The sequence below is a fragment of the Crassostrea angulata genome, chromosome 2 (genome assembly GCF_025612915.1).
Source record: "Crassostrea angulata isolate pt1a10 chromosome 2, ASM2561291v2, whole genome shotgun sequence".
Taxonomy (NCBI): Eukaryota; Metazoa; Mollusca; class Bivalvia; order Ostreida; family Ostreidae; genus Magallana; species Magallana angulata.
In genome coordinates, this window is record NC_069112.1 from 9,933,627 (window position 1) to 9,956,838 (window position 23,212).

A 23,212-nucleotide genomic window follows, 5' to 3' on the forward strand; every position below is an offset into this window, starting at 1 on the left:
ATTTGTTATAAATTACATGCATGATTATGATGTCCATGAAGCCCTCTTCCAAAATTGTGAAATTCATGACCCCTGTGTTAGGAGTTCTGGCTAGAGGGTGGGGCCAATATGGCCATATAGTTAAAATGTATTTATTCTTAGAAAATCGTATTCTCTACTCCCATATATATTTGTTAAAAACTACATGTCTGGTTATTATGTCCATGAAGCTCTCTACTACAATTCTGAAATTCATGACCCCTGTCTCAGGGATTCAGGCTCTAGGGTGGGGCCAATATAGTCATATTGTACGTAAATCTTAAAAAATTATTCTTCTTTACCCCCACACATGTAGGTAAAAAACTGAATACATGGTTATGATGTCCACGAACTTCTCTACCTAAATTGTGAAATACATGGCCCCTGGGTCAGGAGTTTAGGACATGGGGGTGGCAATATGGCATATAGTCTTAATCGATATAATGTTTAAAAATATTCTTCTCTATTCTCACACGTCTGTCTGAAAAACTGACTTCATAATTATGTTTCCAAGAAGTCGTCTACTAAAATTCATAATATCATGTCCCCTGGAGTATGGGTTTCGACTCTAGGGCAGGACTAAAATGGATGTAGAGGTGTTGATGCATATAATGATTAAAAATTAACTTCATTACTCCCACACACCTTAAAGGAAAACTGAATTCATGATTTTGTTGACCAGATCTTTAAGTTTTTCACCAAAGCTATATGTTTCATAATTCTTGTTGAAAGATTTCAGACAGGGATGTGGTCGTCATTACAAATTTATAATAGCCATTCCCAGCTAACTTGATAGACAGTTTTTCGATTAGAATTTGTGTCCTTTACTCATTAGCCTTCGTAGTATGACAATTTACATAGAGAACAGCTCTGGAGATCTAAATTATCAAAATATGACATAAATTGCATCTCTTAGCAACTGCATTTTCCTGTTTTGTGTATGTGGAAAAAAATTGCCACCCGGCACCATGTGTGCCGACGGATGAGGACCTGACACCTGAATTGGTGTTTCGGGCACATTTAGGAGATATTCCAGGGTCTGCCCCTCATCAGAGGTCCAACCTGGGTTTTTATAATAAAATGTATTTCAATCCGAACTCTTCGCTATACGAACTGAGTGTAGTGTTTTATATATTATCAGGTAATGCAAGCTGTTCATAAAAGGTTTTGTGAGTCCAAAGCTGTAATTAAGCATTTTACGATCGGCTTCGGCTGATCACAGTTGTGTCGATATGAGGCATCCGACAGATTTAACTATTTGCGCACGCATTGCGCCTTGCACTATTTTATTTACTTTACAATGACAACCTTATTCAAATCTTTAATTAGACGTAGATTACTAAAACGGTAATCTTATCCAAAAAAACGTTACTCTTATCCGTTTACCTTGAAAATAAAACATTTATAGAGTTACATACATAATTATTCAAATCACGTTTTTTCACATATATATGCGTAAGAATATTAGTCGAAGTATAATTCGCCTACTACAACGCTCATTCATGCCTTGCCAATTCGGAAATTAATAAAACGGTGCTATATATAGTTCACTGCATATTGTGTATATTATATAAACAGAGCTGACCAATGATATTTAATGCCGATCATTCCTTTAAAAGGAATACTTGTTACGAATTCAAACAATCAGTCAGACAATATATTTTGTCTATAAGAGAAATACTATTCCTTAATGTGCGAGATAGTAGAGTAATAGCTCGTCTTGGTCTGTATTACGAGTTTTATGGGTTAAAAAATGTATGCTTTTAACGAATTCAAGACAATGAGTAAGACAATATATTTTGTCTAAGAGAAATAATATTCTCTAATGTGCGAGCTAGTAGAGTAATTGCTCGTCTTTGTTTGTATCACGAGTTTTATGAGTTCAAAGCTGTATCGCGGGGGTGTCAAGGAAGCATACGGGCAATTAAGCGTCTTATTTTGACTGTTCTATTCAAAATCGTGAAATTCAAAATAACTATCTTGAATAAAATAATAATCTTAGTATTATCCTTTAAAATAGATGTCAGTGCAATAAAACGGGTAGTACATTACGGCCACATTGGTGCATTATCACATGACAACTATAACTAGCTTACGTATATTCCTTAACATAAAATGAGATAGAATAACGCAACCCCGCGGTTTTCAAAATAAATTAACATAACAAGGGAAGGCAAAACATCTCATTTTGATAAAAAACCGCTGCTAGAATTCTATGTTCTTCTTAATTATATGCTTGTTCATCCGGCTCTCGTAAAACCCTACAAACTTTTATAAAGTTTGCACGGAAAACGGTATGTTGCATCAAAACAGCACACAACATGCGATTCTAGCAACACATTTAACTTTAAGCATTGATCAAACTAACGATACGTATAAAATTTCAAGTTCAATATATACGGGGTAGTGTTGTTCTAGTCAGATTTTTATATCATAAACAACGACAGCGAATAATTAATAAAACTAACATATATCCCAGTAATCGTATGTTCCATTCTAATAAATCGCACCACAATACTTTATTAGAGTTTTTAGATAAGTAATATTTTGAATATGTTTACTATGGTGGCATATCTCTACCCCTTCTGTGCAAGTTATTTTTCTATTAATTATGTCGACATGCAAGATAAAGATGTTGATGTGCAAGATAGTTATGTCAACATGCAACATAACTTTGTTGACATGCAAGAAAATTACAATCATATAACATATTCAAACACATCTAGAATATCTAATAAATCTTCCAAAAGCTTGTTTCTCTCATTCATAAATAATGAACAATTTAGCAGAATGTGCATGTTAAAATTGTTTTCCATTCTTTTACAGTGGGTACACATGTGGGAACCGTTTTCATAGACAATAATGCAATAAAACGATTAAAATATTTTCTCAGACCAGGGTTTTCTTTAAACAATTGCCCATAAATGAATTGGCATTAATCTACAATGAATATTTCTATATATTGACATTTCATGAGTGCTGTACAACAATTGTTTCCATTTTGTTTCCTTTTCTATAAACACATTCTTGACAACTTGTTTTGAAAATATAGCTTTGTTGTAAACACAATCTGTATATACATTAAAGAGGCATGGTCACGATTTTGGTCAAAAATTATTTTTTCAATTTTAATGTTTATAATGCTTCAGTAGGGCATTATATAAATATTCCTGTTTGGGAGGGTAACAGTTGAAATTGACATCCCGAGAAAACCAATGTCAACCGACGCGATGGGTGTCGATTTCAACTGTTATCCTCCCAAACAGGCACTATTTATTTTGTTATTCTGAATGTCTTAATTTTTAAGAAAATTTTACTGCTTTTATATAGGAATAACGTGAATTCTATAGCGAACCGTACGCGCATAATTTTCGCGCATGTAACAATTTTTAATGTTACCCGTTGCTAAGTGTGTTGCTAACGCAGAGGGTAATAGAACAGATTATGAACTGCGTCTTAACCAATCAGATTTCAGTATTTAACATGAAAGTATAACAATATTAATTGGCAACCAAAATGTGAGTGTCATTTGTTGAGTTATAAGCCAGTTGCAGATCTTACAATTCCTCGCTATGTAAACAAAGCTTTGTTTACATTTTGAATGTTGAAGTGAAAATTCCTACTTTAGACCTAAAATGAATGTGTTTATGGTAAGGAACTGTTTATTTATGCTTAAAAAGAATATGAATCAGACAAATCATGTTGAAAAAGATTTTTAATGGTATATTGAACCTATGTAAACAAAAACAGGGCACGAGCCTTGTTTACATGACGAAGAACTGTAGGCACTGTATCTTGCTTAAAACTCATTGACGGGCACCCAAATTTCATTTGATCATTAGAAATGCATTCATAAAACATTGTAAATAATAAAAACAAAAAAATAAAATTTGACCAAAATCGTGACCATGCCCCTTTAAGAGACGGATATCATACTCAATTGCTGTCTTTTGAATAGTCTTCGTAACAATATATTTATCTGACATATCCTCGGAAGATAAAAACATAAAAACGTTATTATGAACAGTGGTTTTGTCCGCTCTCATTAGTCTACCGAAAAAAAGAAGGCGGCATTTGTCTATATATACTTTTACTGACCACAGGCCCAAGTTCGATGTACAGGATAGAGAAGGTGATTATTTCGAGAGTCCTTGCACAATTCTTGAAAAATGTCGTTGGGTGTATTCCAGTTTGGACTGGTCCTTTTTTGTGATATTAGTCCAAAGTTCACATGAATAAAGAGAAGAAGGAAGAACGATTCTTTTCCTAATTTTGACTGATACAGCTGGGTTGATTTGGGAATTACTAACGCCAACAGGATGGAGTGAATGAATTTTACTTAAATTCTTGCAATTTTGCAAGCTTGTTCTACAAGTCTATCACTTTTAGATATGATATGAAGGTAATATCACCGTTTGAAATGTACCCCGTGGACATGACACCTATTCCCCTGTCACTGGCGTTGAGTGACTTTGATCTAGACACTCTAAATCGACACTCAGTTTATTTAAGTAATCTTGTAATTGAAGTAACTCTGTACATTTACTTTTCCATTATTCTCTATTGTTAGAAATATTTTGTTATCTATATGTAATTGTTGGCCATGTTCAATTATTCGGCAGTTGGAGAGCGACGGTCAAGGCGCTCGTACCACCGACTCTAGATCTTGCGGAATATTGTAATAAGTTTGCGGAGTTTTAATAAATCTTGTACAACGAATACCGATCGACTTGTACATTTTCCGTTGGTCACAGTAGCGACATTGCCGAAAAAATACAGAACCCGCATAAGTTGTATTTTTTTCCTGCAATTATGCTACCTTCATAACCAGCATATATCATTAAAAAAAAATTTATTGTTTATATTAACATCTTTCATCAAACTATTCAATAAATTGATTATGAAAAGTTCGTAAAATTCACTTAATACTTTTAACGTATAAGTACGTTAGCTAAAAGAAACATCCAAATCATCTCATGTGAGACTTTGAGACCACATCATCATGATTATTTCGTGCAGTCCATATTTACGATATTCACGAGGATTGTTCGGAAATTATTGAGATATTTACTCTAAGTCCCTTGTGAAAAAAGATATATCATTGAATATCATTGAAGATATATCATTGAAATTAAACCAGAAAATAAAGCAGGATGTCTTTTATTAGCGTAAATATTGCGAATTTGATTAAATCATTTGTTCAGTCCTGGTAAACTCACATACTTGCATACATCCAATGACCCGGCGCAACCGCAAACACATCGCAACGTCATTTTAACGTGTTCCTTGGTATTATGTTATAAACACCTTACAAACGAACGGAAAACATGAACAATTCTTCTCTTTTTTTTGAAATGGCAACAGTTACATTTATTTTCCATTCTTGATTTTTGTGTGAAAAAAATCAAGCAAGTCAACTCACTGTGAGCCTTGTCTTACATCTATTCTGTATATATCTTAAAACTGTGCAAATCAGTTTGTGTGAAAAAGTATTTGTTATTTAGTCCCATTATTTTGATTCGAATTAAATGATCATAAAAAAAACGAATAACTGAAGATTTTGACGTTTTCCCATCGAATCGTTTTTATTTAAGCATGTTTTGGCTCAAAAAGGTTTCCTTCCGACGTTCACACCAATTTTATGTATATCTGCTGCGCCACCTTGACGTCAAAATTCAATAAACCATCTCAGTCACATTTCAATTTCTTGGTAAATATCTAATTACTCTCTTCCTAAACGTTGGTTACAATAAATAGCAAAATGAACATACATAATTTGATTTCTTTAATCAAGATATGCAGGTCTAATATCACTTGAAATGAAAATGTTTAACTTTTATCTTAACTCCGAGTGTGTGCCTCCGCCGGGTACCACGACCACAGACTAGTTTATGTACTGTCATAAATAAACTATTTATTATTTTGTAGCATTACTTCGCTTATTTATTCGATATTGTTTCTTCAACGTATATGCCAATTGTCATTAAAATTCGCAGTTTATAAAGAGAAAGAGATGTACTTGTGTTGCCTCAATAATTTCTGAACAACACAATGGTTTGGCAAAATGCTTGAACCAATAAATAATATGATTGGGGCGCGAGTAAACCGATAGAAAAAACCCAAAATAATTTAAATGAGTCACTTTTCATGGAAAACCTTAATAGCCTTCCTAACATACCTTAGATGAAAGATTAGATCACGAAACAATTTAAATTAAACCCCCTCCCCTATCTAATTCATTGAATTGTGACACAGGTCATAATGGAGGCGTAGGAAAACCCGTAATAAAACCATCTAACGATTGTATTACAGACTTGTACGGACAAATGTGTTTTTCTCGCAAATAAAAGGGTTTTTGTTGAATGATTGAATGTTAATGTAATGAGTGTTCAACATTTACGAAGAGGGAGCTCAATTGTTTTCTGAGTTATGTAAGTACATGTAAAATACTCTAAACAGATTGTTTGATAATCATTTGTTTATGTATTTATTCTATTTTGATTTTCTATTAACGTTAAAATATCTTTAGAACTAGACATGAACAAAAGGATACTTAAGTTTCTGGGAATAAAAAAGCGATTTCACCACATGGTTAAGGATTTCTTTGAGGGACTGGATAAACATTCAGACCCGAGATAAGTCATTTGAGAGATACTGTTCCCGAAAAACTTATGTTGAGTAAAATGAACGCAAAATTGAACTAAAACAAAAAATCTTCGATAAGACATTGTTCTAGGACCAATCAAAGGCCAATAACAAAAAGCCAAACAAAATAATGTTATTTTCGCCCCAACAAGAAGGGAAAATGGGATGAAAATGAAACAGATACAGACATGATCTGGAATTTATAGAAAATAACCAATTTTTTTGCTTTGTTTCTATTCCTTCACACAATAATTAATGATATAATACAAAATCTAGAGAAAGTACAACAAATCCACTCTGTTCAGTTTTTTCTCCACCAAATCCCATCAACGGTGGTTGTAAATGAGTTAAAATTGCAGATATAACACTGAAGTTCACATGCTTATTCTGATCACCGTTGCAAGCGCCAATCTGACGTACTCAACCTGAACTCAGTTAGACTGACGACTCATTTATTTTATAATTTTACGAGATCCGAATAATATTTTTATTACTACTTTCTGGATGCAATCAAACTCAAATCGAGTGGAATTTTTTCTAAATTGCATGTGCCAGAATTTTAATACCTTCTGTAGCATAGCTGAGCACTCTTTCAATAATTTACATTTATCAATACGAAATGACAACAACTTTGTACGTGGGTATTAGTATACATAATTTAAGAATCTTTAAAATCAACATCATGGGTTTGCATCCAGCTATTATTTCTATCAGGTAAAATAAAATATCGTATGTACAAATGTTCATGTTGATGTAAAACATAGGTCCGTTACCCATACGATTTGACGTTACGCGCGTTTCTGCCTCAAAATCGTGCAATATTTCAAGTGCGAACAACTCAAGTACATGTTAAACTTGCATCAAAAAGACTTTACTCAATACTCAATATCGATAAGTCTTACGAATAACTTTTAACCCATGTTCATATATAATGGTCGGAGACTCAATCAGAGTTAATATTAATCATATCTATATTTACATCTATCAATTAACGCGTTTAGAAAACACAGATACATAGTTGTATATATAAAGTATCAAACCTATTGTCTTTCTATTGTTACCATTTGCATACAGTATATATTTGTTTTGATGATAAACATATTTTTATTTTTGTTTTAGAATTACATTACAACGACAGAAGAAAATAGTCATTCCATCGCAATGGATGAGGTAAAAGGACTGTTTAACTATATTCCAATACGAGTAACCATTGAAGTCGTGTTATAATTGATTTGTTCTCTGGCAAATACTCTGTTAACTTATGTATGTAGATCTTCGTGAATAACTTCAGACTACTAGGATATAAAACTCATTACAGAAATGTTGTAGTATATTAAGTTTGTGCATGTAAAATAATATTGAGAAAGGTATAAAAGGATTTTAATATTACTCCAGTTTAAGTAAGACCAGTCTATGCATGAGTCAAGCTATGTGCATAATAATGACGTGAAATACCTATATATTGCATCAATATCAATTCTTTATGATGTCTAGTGACTGTGACGTAATATTAAGAATTTGATGTTCGTAGCATTTCTTTGTTTAGTTGCGCCATATATTTATTGAAAATCAAATTAGGTAATCGTCCTTATACTTGTATTTTTTTTTTCATCCCCATTAATGTCCAGGCAATTAACATTTTATGTAAAAAAAAAAAAAAAGACAACTGTTTCTGTGGAAACAAGAACAATATTTTCCGTATCAAAATTGTAATTCGAATTTTAAATTTCGTTGAACACTTATTAAGATATTGGTGTGTATAACATGATAGATACGTGACATCGCCGCATCATTTACGTCGTATTTGAGGGTTGGATTTTTTAATAAATTGCAAGCTTCAAAATATATCAAAGCTCCAAACAACGATTTTGGATTAACCCTCATAGTTTAATTTATGGCGAATTTTATTATTGTACCTGCCATAAGAATCGTAAAAAACTTTATGTCTTTGTTTAATACTTTTCTCTTGGTTGTTAAAATTAAATACAAATTTGTTAAAGATAAGTATATCATTTTTTCTAGATTTATTCCCATGAGTAAAAACAGCAGCACAGCAGAAAAAATTAAGAAAATGTTCAACACGGGCGTCATATTGAAACAATTAAAATAGCAGAGAGTTCTGAATAAAAACTGATGAACGATTAACATGGTTCTCGCACGCTTTGCTCGAAACAATTAACACGCTTTGTTGCAAAAGCTGCAAAACAGTTTACATTAAACGACAAACGGTTTACACGAAAGGCTTAAAGGTTACACGAAATGTTTCTAGCACGAAGCTCACACGCTTTTTTGTGTAGTAGTACGTTTCATAGTCTGTACATGTTTTAAAATGCTATAAAAAATTATCACGAGGAAAAATATTCAAATTAAAGCTAAATTATTGGATTTTCTTTATTGAAAATATTTCGAGACTCAAAAAAATCAAATTTAAAGGTTTAAGGCAGAACTGATGGTTAATTTGTTGACCATTCAGACTCCGGAAATAAATAAAAAACGAAATATAATTATATGTTTAGTGTTTCAAAATTTGCTCTGTTTTTATACATGAACTGACTTTGAGTATGGAAGGAAATTGAAATGTATGAGTAAAATAGGGTTTATTATTCCTTATACCGTAATTTTCATTTATTGTACTTATTCCACGAAATGTCTTCCTTATAAACTTTTTAAACATACATACTTTGGCCATTGGAAGTGTGTAAGGGATAGATGATGGAGACTTAAAGGTTAGATAACACTGCTTTGTGAATTTGAATTTCCTGTTCTAGATCAGATTCGCGCATTGCACTTTAATTTACATGGATCAATAAACAACTAAACAATTTTTTGTGCTTGGGTATTAGCATAGATGATTTAAGAGTATGAATTACTAGAGACATGGGTTTGCATCTAGCTTTTTTTAAAGGGGCGTGGTCACGATTTTGGTGAATTTCTATTTTTCGGTTTTTATCATTATAATGCTTTAGGAATGCATTTCTAGTGATCAAGTGAAAATTGAGAGTCAGTCGTAGAGTTATGATCAAGATACAGGGCTCACAATTCCTTGTCATGTAAACAAGGCGTGTGCCCTGTTTTTGTTTACATAGGTTGAATATACCAGTAAACAAAATCTTTTAAAGTTGATTTTCTGTCTACATATTCACTTTAAGCACATTTGTTTTAGGTCTAAAACTGGAATTTTCACTTCAACATTCAAAATGTAAACAAAAGCTTTGTCTGCATAGCAAAGAAATGCAAGCTTTGTAACTCGCTTATATCTCAACAAATTGCACTCAAATTTTAAATGACTATTAAAAACGCCTTAGTACAGCATTACAAACATTGAGACCGGGAAAGTAATTTTTGACCAAAATCGTGACCATGCCCATTTAATATAGCGTAAATATAATCGTAAAGACATATTGATTTCAAACTCTGATCCATTACTTATTCGATTAGAGATAGCGGCCGCTTCTGCCGTCATAATGGTTTGCAGTCCTTTTAGTAAAATAAAATTACAAATCACGAATAACTCAGGTACAAATGTCAAACTTGCTTAGAATGGATATGAATCAATGAATTACAACAACTCGAAAAGTCTTGCATATTCGCTATTTGCAAATAATTATATTACATAAATGCAAGAAAATATTGTAACCGTTGATTTCCCATGTATAACATGAACATTATATTTTTGTTTTGATGATGAACTTATTTTTGTTCTTGTCATAGAAACACAGTGACCTGGATGAAGTAGACGGAGGAGGCAACCAACCCCAGACCCAACATGATGTATTTTTAATTCTTTTTCATTGATTTTGATTATGTCTAAAAGAAAATGAATTTGGTTTTATTTGACGCATTTGTCGCGAACAACGGACAAAACTTATTGTTCAACATGAGTTGAAATAACTTAAGACATTGATAGAGAATAACAGATATCCAATAGGTTTTTTAGTAGATAACATTACAGGCACGTAGCATCGTTTTTGAAAGTGGGGGGGGGGGGGGGGGGCAGACTCATCCAAAATCTTGACAAGCAAAAAAATAAAAAAGGAAATTAGGACATTTCCCGAATCTTCAAAATCCTAATCCGGGGGGGGGGGGGGGGGGGGGGAGCTTGTGTGGTATATAACTTCAATTTCGATACTTATTTCTTTCACGGGTATAGTCCTATTGCACTCTCCGACGTCACGTTGTGTCAAAGGTCAATCGGGGATAAATTTTACATCCGGGTTCTCCCGCTCTAGTAAACAGTGGAAAATGCGCTAGGCTTATCAAGAAGTATAATAAGAAATACTCAATAAATCAATGTCAACGGTATACTTATGTTTGAATATATCGTATTGGTAAGTTTTAAGTGTGCGGATTACGATCATAACAAAATCTACTTGAGTTTCATTCAAGAATATTCTTAATTTAAATCTTTATCATGCTGCTGACAAAATACCGTATCCATCTGATTACATAATCCGAGATCAACAACCTATTTTTTAACAGCTCACACGAAACGCTTTTATACTGAATTAAATTACCAATGTATCTTCTAATATATATAATAATATAATAAAAAACTATCGCAATTTAAATTATGATTATAATCAGAAATGCCAGCCTGTCTTTTCTGTGAAAAGGAGGGGGCGTAATTAACAAAAAATATCAGAGATTACCCAAGTTCTTTAAAATACAGTATATTAATCAAGGTAAGAATTTAGACTGTTATTACTGATTCTCATTTGTTTGCAGAGTATTAGAGCTTATGGTGGTAAGAAACCCATTATAACAGTTTTCAGTTTTCTATTCTTTTTTTGTGTGGAAGTTTTCTTTGAACAGTTTGTTGTTTGTGAAAATTTGTTGACAAATATGCCGGGAAGACATTGTTGTGTCAATGGTTGCTACAATGGTGACAACAAGTTAAAAAAATGGAGATCACAATTATGTGTAATACATTCCTGTAATTTTGGAACTGGGAGATGTACATGTGATCCTCCCTTCAAATTATTAACATTTCCCACAGAATCCCAAGACAAATATGCCAGAAATATCTGGATTAGAAACATAAACCGCCAAAGTCAAAGTGGAGAACTCTGGCTTCCAAATAACGATTCCAGAATATGTTCTAATCATTTTGTGGATCTTGGACCTACCCCAAAGAATCCTTACCCAACACTGCATATGGGACACATGGACAGAGTTGTTGTTGGGAGGCAGCCACCAAAGGACAGATGTTTAGAAATTCCTACTAAGAAAAGGAAATCTACATCCAATGACTGTCACAGTGATTCTGATGTGACAAACAATGTTAAAAGTCATTTGATTGACCATGATTATTTGGAATACTGTGATACATGTTTGTACAAGGAAGAAGAGATAAGAAAGTTTAAAGATCAAATAAGAAGTCTCACTTTAGAGTTAAATGATCTTAAAAAGAAAACTTCAGTCAATGTTCAAAATCAGCTCAAATCGCGTGACATGTTGAGTTTGTTGGTCAATGATAGGAAAGTTAAATTCTATACAGGAATCCCTACCAAGTCTGCTTTTAATGCAGTCTACAATGCAATACAACCATCTCTTAAAAATGTTAGATATTGGAAGGGCCCATCCTATCATTGCACTACTCTTAAACATAAAAAATTTCAGAAAAATAGGGCTTGTAGAAAATTAAATCCAAAGGAGGAAATGCTTCTTACATTCATGAAAATCAGACTTGGTCTTTTAGATGAGGATCTTGCTGACAGATTTCAGATATCTCTATCATATGTGTCAAGAATTTTCACAACATGGGTGAAATTGTTGAAAAGGTATCTGAGCTGTTTAGTATTCAATGCTCAAAAAGATGTAGCCAGACATAACCTACCCCCTTCTTTCAGAACTACCAAATACTCACAAGTAAGGCACATTATTGATTGTTCGGAGGTATTTATAGAAAAACCCCAAAATTTAGTGTACCAAAACCAGTGTTGGAGTGATTACAAACATCATCACACTGCAAAATTTTTATTAAGCATAAACCCATCAGGTATGATAAACTTTGTTTCAGAATGCTGGGGTGGGAGGACCAGTGATAAGCATATCACACTTCACTCGGGGTTTATGGATCTTATAGAGCCTTTTGATTGTATTATGGCCGACAAAGGTTTTAGTAATCTATTGCAAGATTTCACCCTTCTTCATGCTACTCTATTGACCCCCCCAGGCAAACATGGGGTCAGTCAAATGCCAGCTAATGATGTTAGGAAAACAAAAGAAATAGCTAATAGAAGGATTTTTGTAGAGCAGGCTATTAGAAGAATGAAGTACTTTCGCATATTGAAGTTTGAAATTCCCCTTACATTGTGCCAACACCTTGATGATATTGTAAGAATAGTTAGTGGGGTGTGTAACATGTATCCACCTCTTCCAAAGTACTGAGAAAACTTACAATAGCTTTTGCCCGAGTAGTCTATCCCTATATTGTCTGGTACTAATAACTCTTCTAAGTATATTTCGTTTTGGCATTTTGTTATAACATGTTATGAAATGCATTTAATATTCGAAGAGAATGTAAATTAAATTAATATATGAAATAAAATGAAAAGAAAATGTAAACAATTTATTATTTTCCAAGTCATGCAATGAAATATAGTACATACAATGAACATACTATGAATATCAATGGTAACAATTAGAATTACGATTACATAAAATGTACATGTACATATATAAGTACCGGGTTTATTTGCTTCAGATCATTTATTGAGAGAAGCTTAAGAAGAAGATTGAATGCATTTTTTACAATGCCATGATGTCAAACTTTTGACATACTTGTCAGTTATTCCAACACAATGAAAATGATACCAAAGTTTGCACACATCACAATATATGCTACGCTCTTTAAGCTTGGTCACTTCATTCATAACAACCATATTACATTCAGGACAAAAATATGTCTCCCCATCTACATGTACCTTGTTGTCAATTTCCATTGGCTCTGGTGTATGAACATTTAAACTTTCTTGGGTCAAAAGATGTTGCAAAGACCTAGAATGAATCTCTGGTAAAACAAATGAATGATAGAAAAATTCAAGGTTGGATGACATTTCTGAATAAAAATGCTGGTCAAATACAATATTTTCATAAAATGGTCCATTGCATGTATATATGTACAGTATACACCATTTTCGCTTTGTAAGTTCAATCTGGCCCTGAATTTGACCATAATATGCCCCGTGTTTCAATGTAAGTGATTCAGTGTTTTGTAAACAACTTGGCAAATTACATTTGCAAAAAGAAAAACATGTAGAACATTTTGGAATGAGAGGACATTTAAATTCTACTAAACCCTCACCACAGCAAGAACATGATACCAATAAATCGGGGGAAGCTGCTAAATAGGGGTGATCAACATCTAAAAATATACCACATTCATGAAATGATACATCTTTGTGTTTTTTTCTGTACATTTTCATAAACTCAATTTTAGCAATGGGTTCCATTTCTCGTCCATACTTTAAAGACATCACATTCGGATTAACATGTTTATATCCCATTATACGTGAGAGCAAAGGCTTTATGTCACAGTGTGCAGCGTTTCTCTTATAACTTTCCACTTTTGTATGGACAGCATAGAAATTCGATGCCGTAATCCGTCCTTTTCTCATCTCTGTCCAATTGGGGTTGGATGATTGACCCATGGTGAGGTTGTTAATGGCTTGAACCTCAGTCTCTGTGACATGTTCTACATTGTTTTTAACCATATTGTCAATATAATAGTTTGAAACATCAAAAGCCATAACATCAGCTGTTTCTTTCTGATTCACTGGTACAGGTAACTGTGTGGTATCCTGGTCATCAGTAGTGTGCATTCCTATCATAAAAAGAAGAACATTAATCAACAGAAGACCCAAGAACAATATATTTCATTAGTGATAAATAACAGAAGTTTTCTCTAGTACAAGTATCTTTTTTTATTTCTTTAGACCTTTTTATCTAATTTAAAATCATTCTAAGTTCCAGTTGCCCTCTATTTGTTAGATTATGAATCAAGAAATATAAAATAATTATACATGTAATAAAATTCCTAATTTAATATACCTTTGAATACACAAGCATTTGGAATTGCATCCTTCAGAGAGGCCAAAAGAGTTTTCTGAATGCAGGCCTCGGTGTCATTGTTTGCTTCAGGCATTACATCATAGTCAGCCTTACTCTTTCCAACAAGTGGTCTGGTCACTAAATATAAATATGTAAAACATGATAGTCATACAATAACTTCACTTGAAAAATTCATGCACCATATGTAGCATAATAGAATATACATGTATATATATAAATATATATATACCTACCAGATTTACCATGTCTTGACTTTTTGAAATTCATGCTCTTTATTTGGGCAGGCTGGAGTTTCTTTTCAGATGGTTTTACCCATATGCATGTGCCTGAGGTGCAAGATGTAAGGCCTAATTTGTTTGCAGATTCAATGCGGAAAAGTAGACCTGCCACATGGTTGCAAGTTTGTCCCAACCTGAAATTGTTGAAAATATGAGAGTAACATTCAGTACATTAAGTCTTTAAACTATTCCATATAATCAGCTATAAACTCTTTAGTTAATAAAGTTTGAATTATTTTTTTTTACAAAAAGTTTCAAAGGAATGCTACAGCTATATATTTGAGACATATAAGTTTTTTTTAATATGTTCTGGTGTCTCATAATAATAATATCGATAGATAATATACTAGTATCTCGGATATAATGGAACCCACATAAGAAGAGAGTAAATTATAATTCAGATGTAAATACAAGTAATTTCAAGTTGAAATAATCACTATAGTATAAAGATCTCTTTAAAGAATTTGACTAAAAAGGATTTAATTACTAGTATATAATTATTTATACTAACCCTGAGGTGCAGGAGCAGTAGGCACTTAAAACATGTCCTGTAGCTTTCTGTAAACAGACCCAGGCACTGTGAGTTGCTGCATTTAAACTCTGTGATGGAGTACATCTGGCACGCAGAAAACAGTAGGAAGATGAAGTAGATATTGGATGATAAAATACCTCCTTCAGCCACTCTGATGTATAGTACTCATATGCTTTACCGATCTTATATTGGTTCAAATGCAGCTGAGCCTTCTCCTCGCTTTCGTATTTCATTAGAAAAGTGGTCACATCGGTAATGAACACTGGTGGCCAATGGGACATTCCTTGTGTTTCGTCCTCCCATTTGTCGAATATTAAGAATGGGTCCGGCAAAATAACATCACCAACTTTAAGTAAATTCTTGTAGCATTCTAACTTAGACTTCTCAATTTCTACAGCTGTAGGTATTATTGGCATGTTAAGTGTATTAGCTGCAAACGCGAGTGCAACAAGTTCTTGTTTATTCCCGCCAATTGACAAACCTCTTTGGCTCAAAAAAGAACGCAACGCCTCGATTTTCCAATGAGAAAAGTCTTCCAAAGAACACCTTTGATCACCAGGATCCATTGTGTATAGAAATATATGTACAAAATATCCAAATCACAAAATGTCAATCGAAAAGAACCGGGTGTTTAACTGCTTGAATAGAACAAGCGTCCATTTTGTTTGTTACGTAGACAAGTTTATCCCCGATTGACCTTTGACATGCATATATAATTAGCTGCCACAAGATGGCGATCCCGAACGTGCAATAGAACTATGATAAGGCAACTCTCAGCGATCAAATTCCTCTGATCGATATGACGTCACAATAAGCAGCATGATGTCATATTTTACTCAGAAACATGTCGATTTTAACTTTATCTCTGGTTTAAATTATAAAAACTACAGGCATAAAATATCACTAGAAACTCTTCTAACTGAATATAGCTTCGATTTCTCTCTATTACGTATGATTATCATTGATGACGTCACAAGCATGTTTAATAGAGAAGATCATGTCTGGAGACAAATCATCGGAATGCAGTGTAAACAATGCCAAAATAAGACTTTTTTAATACAGATACCTAAGATTTAGATCAGTGTCAGTTAGGATATAATCAGGATAATACAGGCATGGATATATTGTTTTATCAGCGAGTGTTTTAAGGTAAGCAGATCGACATTTATATGGCTTGACCATCCTTTCCTCTGTCAATGTGTACAAAGAAAGGCAAAAGTGTAACACAACCCCGGATATTATGAAAGATGACTTTGGTAAATATCAACGGTATATGACCTAAACTACTTGAAAAGTGCTGCTAGAATCATGTACTTCCTTGTTTTAAATGAAAAATACGTAGTATGTTCAATGAAATTATAGAAGTTGAGAGGTTTCCGATAAATATTTACAATATCTTTTTTATTCGATATGATTCTAGCAGTAATACCAATAAACATGAACTAATTTGCCGATCGAATTATAGTAGCAAACATACAAATAAACTTCGGGGTAGTGTTACACTTTTTCATTTTTTGTTAAGGTAAAAAAATTATCTATTTTTAACTGTCACATGATACCATGGCTCGGCAGCTTCAAAGATCGAGTCGATTCCGAAAAAGAAAAATGATATCTTTGGGAACACATTCACTTGGTATTCATATTCAGCACTTTTTTCATAAAAATGAACAGTTTTTAAACTGATCATAATTTTGACGGTCATTTAACTCGGAGTTGCCTTAATCTACCCGCGTTATTTTCATATTAATTTTTTATATCCTCCAAAAAATTGGGGTACCAACTTCATGATAATTCAATTTTTTATATGTAAATTTTAAAAAATTAGTTGCTGCGAGGAAAATTAGGGGGGCCGCCCCCCCTCCCGGCTCCCCCTGATGCTACGTGCCTGCATTATAAAAAAAGTTTGTATAACTAGACTTTAAGTCTTAGCTGGGTAAGAGGGATGACATTCATTGCATATCTACCAGAAAGTCCAGGCGAAATTTTCAGATATCAAATAAAGCCTTGCAGCTAATATAACTGTCTACTTTGAGTCTTAGTTTCAAACGGATTTGACACAGAATACCGTTATCCATCAGTACCAAAAAGCAGTTAAGAAATGTTATATATTTTTTTTTAGAAATAAAGAGCTATCTAGTCAAGGGTGTGATGTGTGTATAATTTTTGTAGAGAATATATATATATATATATATATATATATATATATATATATATATATATATATATATATATATATATATATATATATATAATCCAAAATGAGTGAAAGGTGATATCACACAGTATTAATTTTCAAAAAAGAAAAAGAAAATGAACAGTTCCAAAGTTTCTATTCACTAGCGCATTCTGGATTTACATCCTTCTTCAGGTGAACGTACAAAATTTATTAAATTTCATAACTTATGTACGTTGACCTGAAGAAGAATGTAAATCCAGAAAGCGCTAGTGAATAGAAACTTTGGAACTGTTCATTTTCTATTTCTTTTTTGATTATATATATATATATATATATATATATATATATATATATATATATATATATATATATATATATATATTTCTGTCTTATTGGTCTAGCAACAGCCAAATACAAATAATCCTCAATCATGCTGTTGAAGGATGCCTTTTCAGACAGAAAAAAACCTTGTCCGGGGTCTTTGTGACGCGTCACTTATAGCAGCAAACATCTCCCAACTCCGTGCGGTACTGGACAGTGACCCAGATAACAAGTTCTACATACCCCTACTGACACTGATCGGTTTTTCATTATTATCGCACATAGTTTTCGGAATAGTTATAATTCAGATGTGGCGAGTACAGAGAAAATCTGAAAACAAACACTTATCTGACGCACAAACATCAACAACACCAACAACAGCAAAAACAGCAGCAACCCCAACAGCCCCAATCACCAAACGAAAGTCAGGATCAAAATCAAGAAAGAACCTTGGAAACAATCGTTCATGACAGGATTCCATGCATTGATAAAAAATGCACGCATTGCAGAAGATATGAAACATACGACGATTTAAGCATACTTGTAGTTTTTTTTCTCGTCGTTTTTAACGTAGCCATCTCTGGGCTAGGCTTACCAACAATTTCGCAAAATTGTTGAAGAAACAAAACATTTGGTTATGCTACTTTAACGATTTACCACGCCATTTGTCATTAATATAGTGATATTGGTTTTTTTTTACTAACCAATCAATACTTTAAGTAACGGATTGTATACTGTTTTAATTAAGATTACGTTTGGAAACATTTTATAGTTTCATGTATGCTATAAAAATGTTAAAATAAAAGCTGTAAAAATGATGTATACTACATGTATTGTTCGAAAGTATTTCAATTCACTCTTTCAGTGGATTAAGCAGTGCGCAAATAGTTATGAACAATCTTTTGTAAAATTAAATAAATACAAAGTTACATAACACCACTTATTTTTCAAAAAGTTGTTCGGCAACTGGAAACATCGTTTCAAATAGCAAACTGCTCTGTTCTCTGTTGAGCAGCGACAACTCATTGATTTACAAATGGAGCAATCGTTCCAAAAAGCAAACTGCTATGTACTTATTTAATAAATGATTTGGGTATTAAGCTATGCATATATTTTTTTTAGCTTAGAAAGATTGTAGATTACAATGTGTAAAAAAAAATACTTTGTTTTTCAAAAAAAAAAAGTTTCGTTTCAGATTTTTGTAGTTTAAGCTTATTATCGCTACTTTTAAACGCAAGGTTTTTTTTGTTATCATTCCACCCTTAATTGTATATTCAATGTGTTTCGATGGTAACTGAAATTTACCATACAAAAATTAAAGCACATTGCTTAGCAATCATATCTATTTGATCCAGAGGTTGCTGGTTCTGGTCCTGCTGTGCTAACATTTTCCATCCAGCTGCACCTCGGTAATAACTTACACCTGGAGTTAATATGTTAACTTGTGTCTAATCCAGACAGAATCAATTAGATAAACGAAACCGGAAATACATACGTTGGTTTGGTTTGAAGCTTAAAATCTTTTTAATTTTCAATTTCAGTCAGTCATTAAAAATAAACAAAAATGCGTTTTTGCGATAAGTTTGTAAGGGATCAAATACTGTTAACCAATTTGCATTTGAGGCTGATTATTTCCGCGGATTATCTGAAATACATTAGTTACCAGCGACCAATTTTAGTGATTAAGATGCGGATCATCTTTAAAATAAACTTTATCAAACATAAATTAAAGTAAGTTACACTTCCTCAACAGGTCTTATTCCCTTTAATGAATAACGTAGTATTTATATAATATTGGATGAAGTTCATAACCCCCAAATGATAGATGTTGTTTCTCAAACAAAATTTGATATAAAAACATTTTTTTTTTGATTGGTTTAAAAAAGGGGGAAATAAATGTTAAATCTCAAACATAAATGTGACTATCGCCTCCGGGAACTTGTTCAAATACATGTTTTTTGTTTGTTTGTTTTTTTTTTTTTACATTTTTTAAATAAATTAAGGTTTTTCATCGTCTCTTTACTTCCTTTTAATATTTAATTTTTAACAAAAATATGCATTTAACAAAGAACACTACTATTTTTATCATGTTTGAATATGATATTTGTTATAGCCAATTTAACATTATATACATTTTTCCGGATTGAGTTTGAATTTTAGAATATTCCGGATTTCCGGATTTGGTTTTGTTATTAGGATTTTTCGCGGGGCACGAGCAGTTTAGAGCAGTTTAGATTTTTTCATAGTCCCTGTGCTTAACACCATTTACATTTACCATGTTTACTATGTTTGTTTCTACGAGAGAAAACTTCTAAGTTGGTAAGTTAACATGAAATCTGCTTGTGTATTGTTTTGTGCAAAAAGTTATGTATAAACGATAGATATAAATGCGTAAACAAAAGTGTTCAACTGTGAAGATGTATTTTAAGTAACATGTTAGAATGTTGGCACAAGGGATATATCTAGAATGTTATATAAATTTAAAGCTATAAGTATCATCGTAGCTTGTTTCTATTGTATGATATATCGGAATTTAAGGTTTCATTGTTTGGATGCGATGTTTTGTGCACTCTACCATAGGCGTACATATATATTCATTTTGAATTGTGTAATTTGCTAGTAGTACGAGTTTCGTTATATTTGCTAATTTACTAGAGCATATATATAAGTGAAAGAATTGTTTACAAGAACAGGGGCATATATATTTACTAGTGATATTTGTCATATGCCGAGTGTGTTTTGTTTGTTTATTCATAGCATCAAAACTTTTGTTTTGTATGTTTTCTTTGTTTTTCCAGTTAATAACATCTAGTCACATCACGTGTCATTACATCAAGTCACGTCATCATGTCGTAAATCATCATTCTAGTTATACAATGACTGAATAAAGATGTGCATTAGCAACAAGTTGACTCTTCCTTGATGTTAGTCAGTACAATATTAAATATTTTTATTTTATCCGCTTGTTTTTTGGAAATTCCATTAAAAAAAAGAAGAAATTTCTCTTTATTAAAAAAAGTGCGAAAATCACACGACATCCGTACTTCCTTTAATTTTAAAGCACTAATGCAAACAACCATATATCTTTTAAAAGTACGCCTGTTATCAATCATACAAAAAAGTGTTGAAAATGATCTTTAATCTATATAAGCTTGAATATTAGTCACCCTATACAGATGACAAAAACTTAATCTTTAAAACCTGCAATAATGCACCTGTTGATTGTGTGTCTTATAACTAATAAATCTACATTTTATCAATAGCACGTAGCAACTCAGTTACATACTAAATAAATAAATTTTAGATAAAAATATATATATTCTGAATTTTATTATGTTTTTTGTTTTATGCAATAACTACATATTTTTTTAAGTGTAGATGTATTTTTATAATTTGTATATATCATTTAATTTCGTATCAACCGATAAACTAAAATAGGCACTTTTTTACTGTTAATGAAATCACAATGACAGTTGATTATACAGGCTTCATACAAAAGACACTTCGGTGCATTACAAATCATCTAGTATACTAAATAAAATTTTAAAAAATAAACGTTTAAATCTGCTAGATCATATTTTGATCAATAGGTTAAGCAGACTTCATACCTTTTTATGGCGTCGAGCGAAGCTCGAAAGCCATCTAGGGATCGTACGTCCGGAAGTTACATTTTTAGGAGCCAAACAACTCAAATGAATGCAAAGTTTTCGTATGTGTTTGAAGAAAAATAGATGAAATACTTCAATTTCGAGCAGAACTGTACGTCAACAAAACAAGTTTGCAGATTCGAAATGGTTGCCGTCTTTAAAAATGTTCACATTTCATTGAAAACAATATGTCTCGGTTTCAGCGGATGAATACACTAGCACCGAGACACATGCGATAGCTGGGCTTACATACTCAATTTGGTTATGAAATGTACTAGCCTGCAACTTAGATTATTATGTATCCATATCAAAAATTGACAATGCACAAATGTTTGATCTTGTAGAAACAAAACTTCCTAATCGAGCGATAAGTACATCTACAACCAAAAGTTATTTTAAACCAACTAGTGAACTACTTTCACTTTGTAAACAACGTGAATGGGTGCTTTCTTTTATCTACCCCTGATCTTTTCGGCCCGCGTCATTTGGACCCTTGTGAATTTTAGATTAAATTGATAATAAGAGACAGAGTGGTTATCAGCAGTATACAATATATAGAATTAAACACAATAATAATATTAATATTTATTTCCATATAAATAGAGAGAAAAAATATAAAAAAAATTTAACTCCCAAGATATTTCTATAAACTTAAATTTTCAATTGAAATTCAAAACTTTTTAAGAATTAGGTGAGCAAATTTGTAATGAATTGTAATTTTATTAGTTATGTGATAAATAACATTTTGTATTTTTTTAAAGTTGACTAATGTATTTTTTTTTTTTATTTTTTTTTAAATTTCGATAATTTATGGAAAAAATATCAGCTTTTGAATTTGTCATTTTTTGGCAAAATATTGCATATAGGGTACCCTCATTGTACGGATAACTCCTCCTACAGTTTTCAAAATAGGAAGTTGTTCTTTTGCAGATCAATTAAACATATATCAGAGGTATGCATATTGCTAGGATTTTGATTTTCGATCATTTATGAAAAAAATACCAGCTTTTGAACTTAGTCATTTTTGGCAAAATATTGCATATAGGGTACCCTCATTGTACGGATAACTCCTCCTACAGTTCTCAAGATAGGAAATTTTTCTTTTGCAGATCAGTTATACATATATCAGAGGTGTGCTTAATGCTAAGATTTTGGTTACCGATAATTCATGAAAAAAATACCAGCTTTTGAATTTAGTCATTTTTTGGCAAAATATTGCATATAGCGTACCCTCATTGTACGGATAACTCCTCTTACAGTTTTCAAGATAAGAAGTTGTTCTTTTGCAGATCAATTATACATATACCAGAGGTGTACATATTGCTAGGATTTTGATTACTGATAATTTGTGAAAAAAATACCAAAATATGGGGTACTTTATTTCACTGGATATGGGTTGACATGGATTATGGATACAGTTCGCATATAAAAAGAAAACCCGGTTAGCTGTCAAATTTACAGCTTTTCACTTGTTAAAAAAATTATTTAGGTTTTTACTCTTCAAATTAACTTTAACTCGACG

General features: G+C 32.3%; 2 pseudogenes; one reads left to right on the top strand and one right to left on the bottom strand.

Annotated features, from left to right (window-relative positions):
• Positions 1-7,779: 7,779 nt before the first annotated feature.
• Positions 7,780-19,096, top strand: LOC128173039 (ninjurin-1-like; annotated as a pseudogene).
• Positions 14,084-16,312, bottom strand: LOC128172994 (uncharacterized; annotated as a pseudogene).
• Positions 19,097-23,212: the final 4,116 nt, after the last annotated feature.